Source organism: Mustela nivalis (assembly GCF_964662115.1).
Source record: "Mustela nivalis genome assembly, chromosome: X".
NCBI classification, from domain to species: domain Eukaryota; kingdom Metazoa; phylum Chordata; class Mammalia; order Carnivora; family Mustelidae; genus Mustela; species Mustela nivalis.
The window spans coordinates 45,755,375-45,769,879 of record NC_139040.1 but is presented as its reverse complement, the minus strand read 5'-3'; the positions used below and the strand labels follow the sequence as shown (position 1 = coordinate 45,769,879).

Sequence of the window (14,505 nt, the reverse complement as noted above, 5' to 3'; positions counted from 1 at the left end):
CTCTAAGGTGCCATCAGTTATAAGATGCATCTTTATCTTTTGAACCACTACAAAACAGTACTGTCATTGAAACTCTCAAATGACATCAATTATAAGATTATTATTTTCAGAGATGTTAAAATGTAAAAAAAAAAAAGTGTTAGACTTTGTAAAGTTTTTTTTTTTCTGGTCCTGGCATTCTGAAAGTTCTTTGTGTTCTGATACCAGTATTCTTTAAAAATTATTTATTGGGGAGAATTCTCCTGGCTGCCTCAGTTCGTAGAACTCAGTAGCAACTCTTGATCTTGGGGTCGTGGGTTCAAGCCCCATGTTGGGTGTAGAGCTTGCTTTTATTTTTATTTAAAGATTTTATTTATTTATCAGAGAGAGAGTGGGAGAGAGCGAGCACAGGCAGACAGAATGGCAGGCAGAGGCAGAGGGAGAAGCAGGCTCCCCGCTGAGCAAGGAGCCCGATGTGGGACTCGATCCCAGGACACTGGGATCATGACCTGAGCCGAAGGCAGCTGCTCAACCAACTGAGCCACCCAGGCGTCCCTAGAGCTTGCTTTTAAAAAAAAATATTTATTGAGCACCTACCAGTTTCTGTACTTATGCTCTCCAGAATGGTAGCCATTAATTTTATGTTACTAGTGAACAATGGAAATATGGCTGGGCCAAACTGACATGTGCTGTAAGTACAAAATACACACTTGATAAAATGTGGTTTTAACCCATTTAAACCTCTTGGCAACCTTGTGAAGTATACACTTCTATCCCTATTTTATTTTATTTTTTTAAAGATTTTATTTATTTGTTTCTTTAAGGTTTTATTTATTTATTTGACAGAGAGAGAGAGAGGGAGAGATCACAAGTAGGCAGAGGCAGGCAGAGAGAGTGGGGGAAGCAGGCTCCCCACTGAGAAGAGAGCCCGATGTGGGGCTTGATCCCAGGACCCTGAGATCATGACCTGAGCCGAAGGCAGCGGCTTAACCCACTGAGCCATCCAGGCATCGCAAAGATTTTATTTATTTGTCAGAGAGAGAGAGAGCGCACAAGCGGGGGAAGGAGCAGGCAGAGGGAGAAGCAGGCTCCCTGCCGAACAAGGAGCCCAATGTGGGACTCAATTCCAAGACCCTGGGATCATGACCCGAGCTGAAGGCAGACGCCTAACTGACTGAGCCACCCAGGCATCCCTAACCTAGAAGATCTTTTAAATGTAGCAGGGGAGAAGATGAGTACAGTGTGATAAATCCTATGATAGAATACCCAGGGTTCTGTGAGAGTATAGAGAAGTAGCAAAATAAGACTAGCAATCAGAGTTAAAACTATAGGAATTTAGGAGTGCCTGGGTGGTGCAGTGGGTTAAGCCTCTGCCTTTGGCTCAGGTCATGGTCTCATTGTCCTGGGATCAAGCTCCGCATCCAGCTCTCTGCTCAGCAGGGAGCCTGCTTTCCCCCCTCTCTCTGCCTGCCTTTCTGCCTAATTGTGATTTCTCTCTCTGTCAAATAAATAAATAAAATCTTTAAAAAAATTTTCTTAAAAATTATAGCATGATAAAATATATATATATATTTTAAATATTTTATTTATTTATTTCACAGATACAGATAACAAGTAGGCAGACAGGCAGGTAGAGAGAGAGAGAGGAGGAAGCAGGCTCCCTGCTGAGCAGAGAGCCCGATGTGGGGCTTGATCCCAGGACCCTGGAATCATGACCTGAGCCGAAGGCAGAGGCTTTAACCCACTGAGCCACCCAGGCACCTCAGGATGATAAAATATATTTTGAGGAGACAGTATAAATTTTGAAATAGCTCCTGATGGAGATGGGAACAGGAGATGATTAAAGACAAGTTTTGAAGGCCCAGATGCGATTAGAGAACATGGATATGTGATGTTACTAACATGCAAGGACAGGCAGTCCCTCTAGGGTTGGACAAGGATGCATGAGAGTGATTGGGTTGAAGGACCAGGGAGCTGAGACTGAAAAGGGAAGAAGGTGAAGACAGAAGATTGCAGACTGGGAACATACACATACAGCTGAGGTTTGGGATGCCTTGGTGATTGTCACAGTATGTAGTGGGATTAAAAGCTGGACTAATATGAAATTACAGCTTTGAAATTTAAGATTTCAGGAGGGGATGGTTCAATGTAATGACAAGATTCAGAGTGACCATGGGGTGAGAATTGAAGTAGAGTGAGGAAATGAAGATTACTGGAACTGAAAATTTCTGTTTTCTTATGGATTTGTTGTTGTTGCTACCCATCTACCAATTACTGAATGAAAATGTTGAAAATCTCCCAGTGTGAAGTATTTGTCAATTTTTCTTCAAAGTTTTGTCAATTTTTGCTATATATTTTGAATCTGTTATTAGGTGTGTACACAATTAGAGTTTTCTTACACTTCTGATGAATCATACCTGTGATCGTGGAGCAACTCTGTTGTTAGAAATGCTTTTTGTTTTAGTCTGTTTTGTGCAGGATTGACATTACTATTCTGGCTTTATTTTGGCTGGTAGCTACTTGGTATATTTCCATCGTTTCGGGTTTTATTTAATCTTCTTTTGTCCTCATGTCCTCATGTCTTTTTAAGATATTTTATTTATTTATTTAACAGAGAGAGAGACCACAAGTAGGCAGAGAGGCAGGCAGAGAATAAAGGGGAAGCAGACTCCCTGCTGAGCAGAGAGCCCGATGTGGGGATTGATCCCAGGACCCTGGAATCATGACCTGAGCAGAAGCCAGAGGCTTAACCCACTGAGCCACCCGGGCATCCCATAGATGCCTCTTTAAATAGCGTATAACTAGATTTTATTTTTAAATCCTGTTTGAGGATTTTTCCTTAACCTGGAGAATTACTTTATTTACCTATGTAGTGATTATTGAAATAATAAAAACAAATTCAAATATCTTTTTTTAAATTTTTTTTTCAAATCTCTTATTTTGAGCTTTCTAAATGATCTGCTTTTTTTCTGCCTTTTCCCTTCTTTCTCTCTTATTTTTGGATTGATGCCCCCTATTCTAGTTTGGAAGTAAGTTATACATTCTGTTAATGTTCTTTTAGGTGTTACTGTGCGTATTTTAACATGCTAAATATTTAATGTAAAAATATACAAAAATGTCACTCTTCTTACTATTTTTATTTTAGCAGATATAGTTATTTTTCATAGAATATGTCATTTATGCTAGCATGTCATGGGTATATTATTTTTTAATGAATTATTAAACATGAATTTCTCTCAGTTTTAATTTCGTTTTTTAAAAATTTTTAAATTTTTTTATAAACATATAATGTATTATTAGCCCCAAGGGTACAGGTCTGTGAATCGCCAGGTTTACACACTTCACAGCACTCAGCATAGCTCATACCCTCCCCAGTGTCCATAACCGCACCACCCTCTCCCGACCCCTTTCCCCCAGCAACCTTCAGTTTGTTTTGTGAGATTAAGGGTTTCTTATGGTTTGTCTCCCTCCCGATCCCATCTTGTTTCATTTATTCTTTTCCTACCCCTCAAACCCGCCACGTTGCATCTCCACTTCCTCATATCAGGGAGATCATATGATAATTGTCGTTCTCCGATTGACTTATTTCGCTAAGCCTAATACCCTCTAGTTCTATCCACGTCGTAGCAAATGGCAAAATTTCATTTCTCTTCATGGCTGCATAGTATTCCATTGTATATATATTCCATAACTTCTTTATCCATTCATCTGTTGATGGACATCTAGGTTCTTTCCATAGTTTGGCTATTGTGGACATTGCTGCTATAAATATTCAAGTGCACGTGCCCCTTCAGATCACTATGTTTGTATCTTTAGGGTAAATACCCAGTAGTGCAATTGCTGGGTCATAGGGTAGCTCTATTTTCAACTTTTTGAGGAACCTCCATGCTGTTTTCCAGAGTGGTTGCACCAGCTTGCATTCCCACCAATAGTGTAGGAGGGTTCCCCTTTCTCCACATCCTCACCCGCATCTGTCATTTCCTGACTTGTTAATTTTAGCCATTCTGACTGGTGTGAGGTGGTATCTCATTGTGGTTTTGATTTGTATTTCCCTGATGCCGAGCGATGTGGAGCATTTTTTCATGTGTCTGTTGGTCATCTGGATGTCTTCTTTGCAGAAGTGTCTGTTCATATCCTCTGCCCATTTCTTGATTAGATTATTTGTTCTTTGGGTGTTGAGTTTGCTAAGCTCTTTATAGATTTTGGATACTAGCCATTTATCTGATATGTCGTTTGTAAATAACTTCTCCCATTCTGTCAGTTGTCTTTTTTTTTCTTGACTGTTTCCTTTGCTGTGCAGAAGCTTTTGATCTTGATGAAGTCCCAATAGTTCATTTTTGCCCATGCTTCCCTTGCCTTTGGCGATGTTCCTAGGAAGAAGTTGTTGGGGATGAGGTCGAAGAGGTTGCTGCCTGTGTTCTCCTCAAGGATTTTGATGGATTCCTTTCGCACATTGAGGTTCTTCATCCATTTTGAGTCTGTTTTCGTGTGTGGTGTAAGGAAATGGTCCAATTTCATTTTTCTGTGTGTGGCTGTCCAATTTTCCCAGCATCATTTGTTGAAGAGGCTGTCTTTTTTCCATTGGACATTCTTTCCTGCTTTGTCGAAGATTAGTTGACCATAGAGTTGAGGGTCTATTTCTGGGCTCTCTATTCTGTTCCATTGATCTATGTGTCTGTTTTTGTGCCAGTACCATACTGTCTTGATGATGACAGCTTTGTAATAGAGTTTGAAGTCTGGAATTGTATTGCCACCAACTTGGGCTTTCGTTTTCAATATTCCTTTGGCTATTCGAGGTCTTTTCTGGTTCCATATAAATTTTAGGATTATTTGTTCCATTTCTTTGAAAAAAAAATGAATGGTATTTTGATAGGAATTGCATTAAATGTGTAGATCGCTTTAGGTAGCATAGACATTTTCACAATATTTGTTCTTCCAATCCAGGAGTATGGAACATTTTTCCATTTCTTTGTGTCTTCCTCAATTTCTTTCATGAGTACTTTATATTTTTCTGAGTATAAATTCTTTGCCTCTTTGGTTAGGTTTATTCCTAGGTATCTTATGGTTTTGGGTGCAATTGTAAATGGGATTGGCTCCTTAATATCTCTTTCTTCTGTCTTGTTGTTGGTATAGAGAAATGCAACTGATTTCCATGCATTGATTTTATATCCTGACACTTTACTGAATTCCTGTACATGTTCTAGCAGTTTTGGAGTGGAGTCTTTTGGGTTTTCCACATATAGTATCATATCATCTGCCAAGAGTGATAGTTTGACTTCTTCTTTGCTGATTTGGATGCCTTAATTTCTTTTTGTTGTCTTATTGCTGAGGCTAGGACGTCTAGTACTATGTTGAATAGCAGTGGTGATAATGGACATCCCTGCTGTGTTCCCGACCTTAGTGGAAAAGCTTTCAGTTTTCCTCCATTGAGAATGGTATTTGCGGTGGGTTTTTCATAGATGGCTTTGATAATATTGAGGTATGTGCCCTCTATCCCTACACTTTGAAGAGCTTTGATCAGGAAGGGATGCTGTACTTTGTCAAACCTTGTTTCAGCATCTATTGAGAGTATCATATGGTTCTTGTTCTTTCTTTTATTAATGTATTGTATCACATCGATTGATTTGTGGATGTTGAACTAACCTTGTGCCCTGGAATAAATCTCACTTGGTCGTGGTGAATAATCCTTTTAATGTACTGTTGGATCCTATTGGCTAGTATTTTAGTGAGAATTTTCGCGTCTGTGTTCATCAAGGATATTGGTCTGTAATTCTCTTTTTTGATGGGATTCTTGTCTTGTTTTGGGATCATGGTAATGCTGGCCTCATAAAATGAGTTTGGAAGTTTTCCTTCCATTTTTATTTTTTGGAACAGTTTCAGGAGAATAGGAATTAATTCTCCTTTAAATATTTGGTAGAATTCCCCTAGGAAGCTGTCTGGCCCTGGGCTTTTGTTTGGAGATTTTTGATGACTGTTTCAATCTCCTTACTGGTTATGGGTCTGTTCAGGTTTTTCATTTCTTCCTGGTTCAGTTGTGGTAGTTTATATGTCTGTAGGAATGCATCCATTTCTTCCAGATTGTTGAATTTGTTGGTTTAGATTTGGTCCTGGTATATTCTTAAAATTGTTTGTATTTCTTTGGTGTTGGTTGTGATCTCTCCCCTTGCATTCATGATTTTATTTATTTGGGTCTTTTCTCTTTTCTTTTTGATAAGTCTGGCCAGGGGGTTATCAATCTTATTAATCCACTCCAAAACTGCTAGCACATGTACAGGAATTTCAAAGAACCAGCTCCTACTTTCGTTGATTTGTTCTATTGTGTTTTTTTTGGTTTCTATTTCATTGATTTCTGCTCTGATCTTTATTATTTCTCTTCTCCTGCTGGGTTTAGACTTTCTTTGTTGTTCTTTCTCTCACAGGGTATCAGAATGGATAAAAAAACAAAACCCTACAAGAAACTCATTTTAGCTACTTTAGGTGTAGGGTTAGGTTGTGTATTTGAGACCTTTCTTGTTTCTTGAGAAAGGCTTGTATTGCTATATATTTTCCTCTCAGGACTGCCTTTGCTGTGTCCCACAGATTTTGAACTGTTGTGTTTTCATTATCATTTGTTTCCATGAATTTTTTCAATTCTTCTTTAATTTCTTGGTTGACCCATTCATTCTTTAGAAGGATGGTCTTTAGTCTCCATGTATTTGGGTTCATTCCAAATTTCCTCTTGTGATTGAGTTCTAGCTTCAGAGCATTGTGGTCTGAAAATATGCAAGAAAGTATCCCAATCTTTTGATACCTGTTGAGACCTGATTTATGACCCAGGATGTGATCTATTCTAGAGAATGTTTCATATGCACTAGAGAAGAATGTGTATTCTGTTTTGGGATGGAAGTTCTGAATATATCTGTGATGTCCATCTGGTCCAGTGTGTCATTTAAGGCCTTTATTTCCTTGTTGATCTTTTGCTTGGATGATCTGTCCATCTCAGTGAGGGGAGTGTTAGAGTCCCCTACTATTATTGTGTTAATGTTGATGTGTTTCTTTGATTTTGTTATGAATTGGTTTATATAGTTGGCTGCTCCCACGTTAGGGCCATAGATATTTAAAATTGTTAGATCTTCTTGTTGGACAGACCCTTTTAGTATGATATGATGTCCTTCTTCATCTCTTATTACAGTCTTTGGCTCAAAATCTAATTGATCTAAGGATTGCCACTCCAGCTTTCTTCTGATGTCCATTAGCATGGTAAATTGTTTTCCACCCCCTCACTTTAAATCTGGAGGTGTCTTCCGGTCTAAAATGAGTTTCTTGTAGGGTTTTGTTTTTTTATCCATTCTGATACCCTGTGTCTTTTGATTGGGGGCATTTAGCCCATTTACATTCAGGGTAACTATTGAGAGATATGAATTTAGTGCCATTGTAGTGCCTGTAAGGTGACTGTTACTGTATATTGTCTCTGTTCCTTTCTGATCTACTACTTTTAGGCTCTCTCTCTGCTTAGAGGACCCCTTTCAATATTTCCTGATGAGCTGGTTTGGTGTTTGCAAATTCTTTCAGTTTTTGTTTGTCCTGGAAGCTTTTTGTCTCTCCTTCTACTTTCAATGATAGCCTAGCTGGATATAGTATTCTTGGCTTCATGTTTTTCTCATTTAGTGCTCTGAATATATCATGCCAGTTCTTTCTGGCCTGCCAGGTCTCTGGATAAGTCCGCTGCCAACCTAATATTTTTACCATTGTATGTTACAGACTTATTTTCCCGGGTTGCTTTCAGGATTTTCTCCTTGTCACTAAGACTTGTAAATTTTACTATTAGGTGACAGGGTGTGGACCTATTCTTATTGATTTTGAGGGGGGTTCTCTGCACCTTCTGGATTTTGATGCTCTATCCCTTTGCCATATTAGTGATATTCTCTACATAATTATCTCCAATATACCTTCTGCTCCCCTCTCTCTTTCTTCTTCTGGAATCCCAATTATTGTAACGTTGTTTCATCTTACGGTGTCACTTATCTCTCGAATTCTCCCCTCGTGGTCCAGTAGTTGTTTGTTTCTCTTTTGCTTAGCTTCTTTATTCTCTGTCATTTGGTCTTTTTTTTATCACTAATTCTTTCTTCTGCCTCATTCATCCTAGCAGTAAGAGCCTCCATTTTTGATTGCACCTCATTAATAGCTTTTTAAATTTCAACTTGTTTAGATTTTAGTTCTTTTAATTCTCCAGAAAGGGCCTTTATCTCTCAGGAGGGGGTTTCTCTAATATATTCTATGCCTTTTTTGAGCCCGGCTAGAACCTTGAGAATTGTCATTCTGAACTCTAGATCTGACATATTACCCATGTCTGTATTGATTAGGTCCCTAGCCTTCGGTACTGCCTCTTGTTCTTTTTTTTGTGGTGAGGATTTTTGCCTTGTCATTTTGTCCAGATAAGAATATATGAAGGAGCAAATAAAATACTAAAAGGATGGCAAAGACCCAGGAAAATGTGCTTTAACCATATCAGAAGAGACCCTAAACCATGGGGGGAAAAGGGGATAAGAAGAAGTTCAGAAAAAAAAAATTAAAGAAGGAAAACAAATAAAGAAAAAATATAAAAACCAAAAATATATATATATTAGACTGGTGACTAGAACAGGGTTACCCACTTAATTTTGGGAGTATTTTGGTCTCTTAGAAGAAACTACCTCCCAAAAAATTAAAGAATGAAAAACATATATAAGGGTAAACACAATGAAGTGATGGAATATGCCTATAAAGATGAAAAATTTTTTTAAAAAAATTTCTAAAAAAGGAGTTGATAAAGTGAGTTGGTTGGGAGTATAAAGAAAAAGAAAGTGGAGAAAATTTGCTCGGGCTGGAGACTAGAACAAGCCCAGAACTAGATTTAGGGTATATTCTATTAGAAGAAGTTGTACCCCAAATTTTTTAGAAGGAAAAACCTTAGGTGTATACAAAAAATAGAGTTAGGTACAATGAAGGATAAAATATGACTATAATAATGAAGGTTCAAAAAAGATTATTATTTTTTTAATGAAAGGTGTTGTTAAGGTAAACTGGCTAAAGAGTGTTAAAAGAGGAAAGGGTAAAAGTAAAAAAAAATTTAGCAGAAGAAAAAAATAAAATTAAAAAAATAAATTAACTACAAGACTAAAGAATCATGGGGAAAAAGCCATGAATTCCATGCTTTGCTTTCTCCTCCTCTGGAATTCTGCTGTTCACCTTGGTGTGAACTTGGTCTTGGCTGGATTTCTTGTTTATCTTCTGGGGGACGGGCCCGTTGTAATGATTCTCAAGTGTCTTTGCCTGGGCAGAATTGCACTGCCCTTACCAGGGGCCAGGCTAAGTAATCCACGGGTTCGCTTTCTGGAGCTTTTGTTCCCTGAACGCTTTCGTAGAGTTCCGGAGGTCGGGAATGAAAATGGTGGCCTCCCAATGTTTGGCCTGGAGGAACCGAGAGCTTGGGGTCCCACTCCTCAGTGCACCCTCAGAGAAAAGCGCTCAATCACTCCCATTTCCCTGTCCTCTGGCTGCACTCCAAGCTCACCCAGGCTGTGACCAAGCGTCTCTGTCTCTGACACACAGTTTCGCCTGCAGTCTCCAAATCACACAGGTCCCTGAGCTCTTCCGGGGGGTGTCTCCCTGGATCTTGTGGGGTCCCCACTCACGGAGCAGTGGCCTGTGCCATGGATTACGGTTCAAGGTAACCCCAAGGTGAGAGCTCACTCCACGTATCTGTCTCTGTAGCCGGCTTCCCCGTTGTAATACCTGCATGCTCTGCGACACTCAGACACCCCCGATCCTTCTGTGACTCCATGGGACCTGGGGCCACGCTGACCCTGCATGGGCTTCACCCCGGTTTAGCCTCTGGAGCGATGTCTTTCAGTGGAGCAGACTTTTGAAAGTCTTGATTTTGTGCTCCGATGTTCCACCACTTCCTGGGAGCCAGCACCCCACCCTGCGGTATATCTTCCCCTAGCTTTGGATTCACTTCTCCGCCAGTCCTACCTTTCAGAAAGTGGTCGATTTACTGTTTCTAGAATTGTTGCTCCTCTTCTCTTCGATCTCCTGTTGGATTTGTAGGTGTTTGCAATGGTTTGATAAGCTATCTAGCTGATCTCCTGCGACCTGATGTAGTCTCAGCCTGCTACTTCTCTGCCATCTTGACTCCTCCCCCCTCAGTTTTAATTTATAATATGGTTTTTCTTTTTTTAAAAAAAGATTTTATTTATTTATTTGACACACATACACAGAGAGAGAGAGAGAGAGAGAGAGATCATAAGTAGGCAGAGAGGCAGGCAGAGAGAGAGAGGGAGGGGGAAGCAGGCTCCCTCCTGAGCAGAGCGCCTGATGTGGGACTTGATCCCAGGACCCCGAGATCATGACCCAAGCCAAAGGCAAAAGCTTAACCGACTGAGCCACCCATGTGCCCTAATATGGTTTTTCTAGGGTGTAAGGGTAGCCAGTATCTTTACCTTCATCTTAAATGAGGCAAGGACCTTAGAATGCTTTAGCTTTGATCACAGCCCTCCGAGATTGCATGCTATTACCTTGTTTTAGTTCTAGCTGGTTCTTCTCCATCCTTCTCCACATACAGGTGAAGTAGGCATCGTTATTATCTTCACAGTTTGTGTTTGTTTTGATTTGCCTACATATTTACCAATATCTTTGCTTACTATTTATTTTTGTATCTTAGACCTTCAATCTGAGATCATTTTTCTGTATAGAAATATATACGTTAGAATATTCTTTCATTGAGAATTTTTTGCTAGTAAATTTTCTTTGTCTGAAAATGTCTTTACAATGCCCTTGTTTTGAAAGTTGGTTTTGCTGTGTGTAGAACTCTAGGGTAACAGTTAAATTCTTTTTGGACATTGACAATATTATTCCACTGGCTCCTTTCCACAGTTGTTGATTCAGTCTAATTGTAATCTGTCATTTTTTCTTTTCTCTCTGGATACTTTTTAAGAACAGCTTTATTGAAATGTAATTCATGTATAATACAATCTACTCTCTTAAGGTATACAATTCAGCTGGATTTCAGTATGTTCACAGATACGTGTAACTATGAGAATAGTCAATTTTAGGACATTTTCATCACTTCAAAAACCCCAAACCCTTTATAATTCCCCTATCTTCCTATTCAGCAGTTCCTAAATAACACCCAATATTTTTTCGGTCTTTAATGATTTGCCTATTTTTAATCTATTTTCTGTCTCAGAGATTTGTGTATTCTGGACATTTCATTTAAATGAAATCATGTAGTCTTTTATGACTGGCTTTGTAACATAATGTTTTCAAGGTTCGTCCATGTAGCATATAACAGTGCTTAATTTTTTAACCTGTTATATTGTTTCATAACTTAAAATTTACCACCTGAACTATTTTTTATTATATATATATATATATATATATATATATATATTTATTTATTTAAGATTTTGTTTATTTATTTGACAGAGATCACAAGTAGGCAGAGAGGCAGGCAGGGGTGGAGGGAAGCAGGGTCCCTGCTGAACAGAGAGCCCGATGCAGGGCTTGATCCCAGGACCCTGGGATCATGTTCCGAGGTGAAGGCAGTCACTTAACCAATTGAACTGCCCACGTGTGCCTGTTCCCAGGGTGGGCCCTAAGCTTTACCATCAGCTACCCAGCTCCTACCTCCTTTTGTAGCTATTAAAGCTGTAAATTCAATATTTATAAGGTTTGGTAGAAATTTTAGGGAGAGAGCTTGTTCAGTATTCAGTGTTTCCTTTTAAACTTTGTTTTTGGGAACTGCAGTTTCTTTGCTTTCATGCCAGCTCAGAAATGTACTTAAACAACTGGTTACATGGTTTAAAAAAACATTGCTGAGTTGGCAAGAAAGGTAGGGTCATTCAGGTTGTCTAATATACATTATTTTTATAAATGGTAATCAGATGAGAAGGTCAGTAAGTTCTAAGGTCAAGGTGATTTGTTGATATAGATATTAAAATATTCTGGCATGTTATTGGGATTAGGATTAGAGTGGAAGACTGGATCAGATGCCTAAGCCCTGTGTGAATTTTTGGAATTTACTGAGAGGTTAGTAGTGAATAGATAGGGTGTAGGTTGGTTGGAGGAAGTGAGGTTGGGTGGACTAAGGAAGTCTCTTTGTATACGAGAATGAAAGAGTAGTGCCTTGAAGTAGCAAGAGAACGTAAGGATGCTCATCTCTCCTGCTTACCTTGTGATACACAGGAATGGATGAATGATGAGTAGTATGTGATTGACTCCTCCTTAACTTTGACATCTCTCTTAACCTCATGTTTTCCTTTTAAGATTATTTATTTATTTATTTTTAAGATTTTATTTATTCATTTGAGAGAGAGAGGCAGAGGAAGAGGAAGAAGGAGAAGCAGACTCCCCACTGAGCCTAGAGCCTGATAAGTGGCTCAATCCCAGAACCCGGAAATATTTATTGAAGTATGATATATGTAAAGCAAGTAGCTTGTATCATAAGTGATCAGCTCAATTAATTATCCTAAACTGAATGCATTTGTATAAATATCACCCCGATCAAGAAGTAGGAAACCTAAAAAAAAAAGAAGTAGGAAACCTAACTTTTAGAAGTGTTACTTCTAATAACATGCCAGACATGCCAGAAGTGTTACTTCATAAAGTCATTTTCATGTAATTTTTTGGGAGCCTGACTCTTTAGTGACTCAGAAGCAGTGGTTACTATTTGTCAGAAAGGCAGTTGTAAAGTCTTAGATGTGTATGATGTGATTAAAAGAGAACATCAGATTTACTATAATGCTGCAGCCTAGAGCAAGTGATTGTGTGACACTCGTTTTATATCCAACATGACAAATTGTGTTGCTAATGGTTTATATTCTAGGGATGTAAGGTTGTGAGATTTTTTACTGATAGTTAACTGTATTTTGTGTAGAATATATCAAACTTGGTCATAGTATATGTTCTTCTCTTTTAAAAAAAAATCCTGTATCTAAATTCATGCTTCTTATAAGTATGTCCAGAATCTGAAAACATTTCTAAGTAGAGGATAGGCAATATAGGATGCTGTACTTTGGACTTTAAAGTTTAGATTCGTGATAAAAGTTTGTATAAAGAAAGTCTTTGCTTTCATTGTCTTCTCTGGTTCCAAACATAATTTACTTTTTTGATTTCCTAACATCTAAGGCAAGTGTTGGCAAATTTTTTCTTAAAGTGCCAGGAAGTAAATATTCAGATATAAGGGCCATACTATCTCTCACAACTACTTACTCCACTGGTGTAGTATGAAAGCAGCTATAGAAAATACATAAACAACTGAAACAGTGTTCAATAAAACTTTATTTATAATAACCAGTGCTGGGCTGGATTTGACCCACAGGTTGTTTACTCATCACTGTGGTAGATTATTTCCTTGTCTGATAAACAGTTGTTCTTAATTTAATGATCTCTAATTTATGGAGGGCTTTTCTTTTATGTTTTATTTTGTGGCTATCATTTTCTTTTCTGAAAGAGAAAAACTGCTACCCTCTGGTCATAAAGATTTTCTCTTATGTTTTTTTCTAGAACAGGTAGTGGTAAACTTTTCCTGTAAAAGGCCAGATATTAAATATTTTAGGCTTTGTGGGCCATAGAGTCTGTCACAACTCTGTCACAACTGTTACTCTGTCACAACTGTTACTCTGTCACAACTACTAAGCTCTGCTGTTGTAGTCAGAAAGCAGCTATAGATAATTCATAAATGAATGCGTGTGGCTATGTTCCAGTAAAACTTGATTCACTAAAACATGAACTGTAGTTTGCTGACCCATGGTCTAGAATAAAATCTCAACAAGTGGACCCTCAAAATGAAACAGTACAAAGGAACCAATCATTCAGTAACCTAAGTAACAAATTTGTTGCATGTGTGTTATTTGCCAAACAGAGCTAAATGGTTAATTAAATTATAGTGTATCCACTCCCTGGAATACTGACATCACTGAAAATGATCATTTGAAGACTAAACAACTTGGGAAAATGCTTTTTTTTTTAGATTTTAAAAAAATTTTATTTGACAGAGAGAGAGAGAGAGAGAGAGAGAGAGGGAGAGATCACAAGTAAGCAGAGGGGCAGGCAGAGGGAGAGGGGGAAGCAGGTTCCCTGCCCAGCAGAGAGCCCCATGTGGGGCTCAGTCCCAGGACCCTGAGATCATGACCTGAGCCGAAGGCAGAGGCTCAACCCACTGAGCCACCCAGACGCCCAGGAAAATGCTTTTTTAAAAAGATTTTATTTATCTGACAGAGAGAGAGAGAACAAGCAGGAAGGAAGAGCAGAAGGAGAGGAAGAAGCAGATTCCCTGCTGAGCAGGGAGCCTGATGCAGGGCTCTATCCCAGGACCCTGGGATAATGACCTGAGCCAAAGGCAGACACTTGACCAATTGAGCCACCCAGGCGTCCCAGGAAAATGCTTTTAATTAGGGAATCAAGATAAAAGTTTTAAGTTTATGTCATAATAAATATGGATTACTAGAGGGGGGAATACATGAATTTTTGTTAGATTGTAGGATCTTTTTCTGTTTTTCAAGTTGT

At 38.7% G+C, this 14,505-nt stretch overlaps 1 protein-coding gene across 1 annotated transcript in view; it reads left to right on the top strand.

Moving 5' to 3' along the window:
- Positions 1-14,505, top strand: part of CENPI (centromere protein I) — an 80,229-nt gene that overhangs the window by 10,777 nt on the left and 54,947 nt on the right. The window lies entirely within an intron of this gene.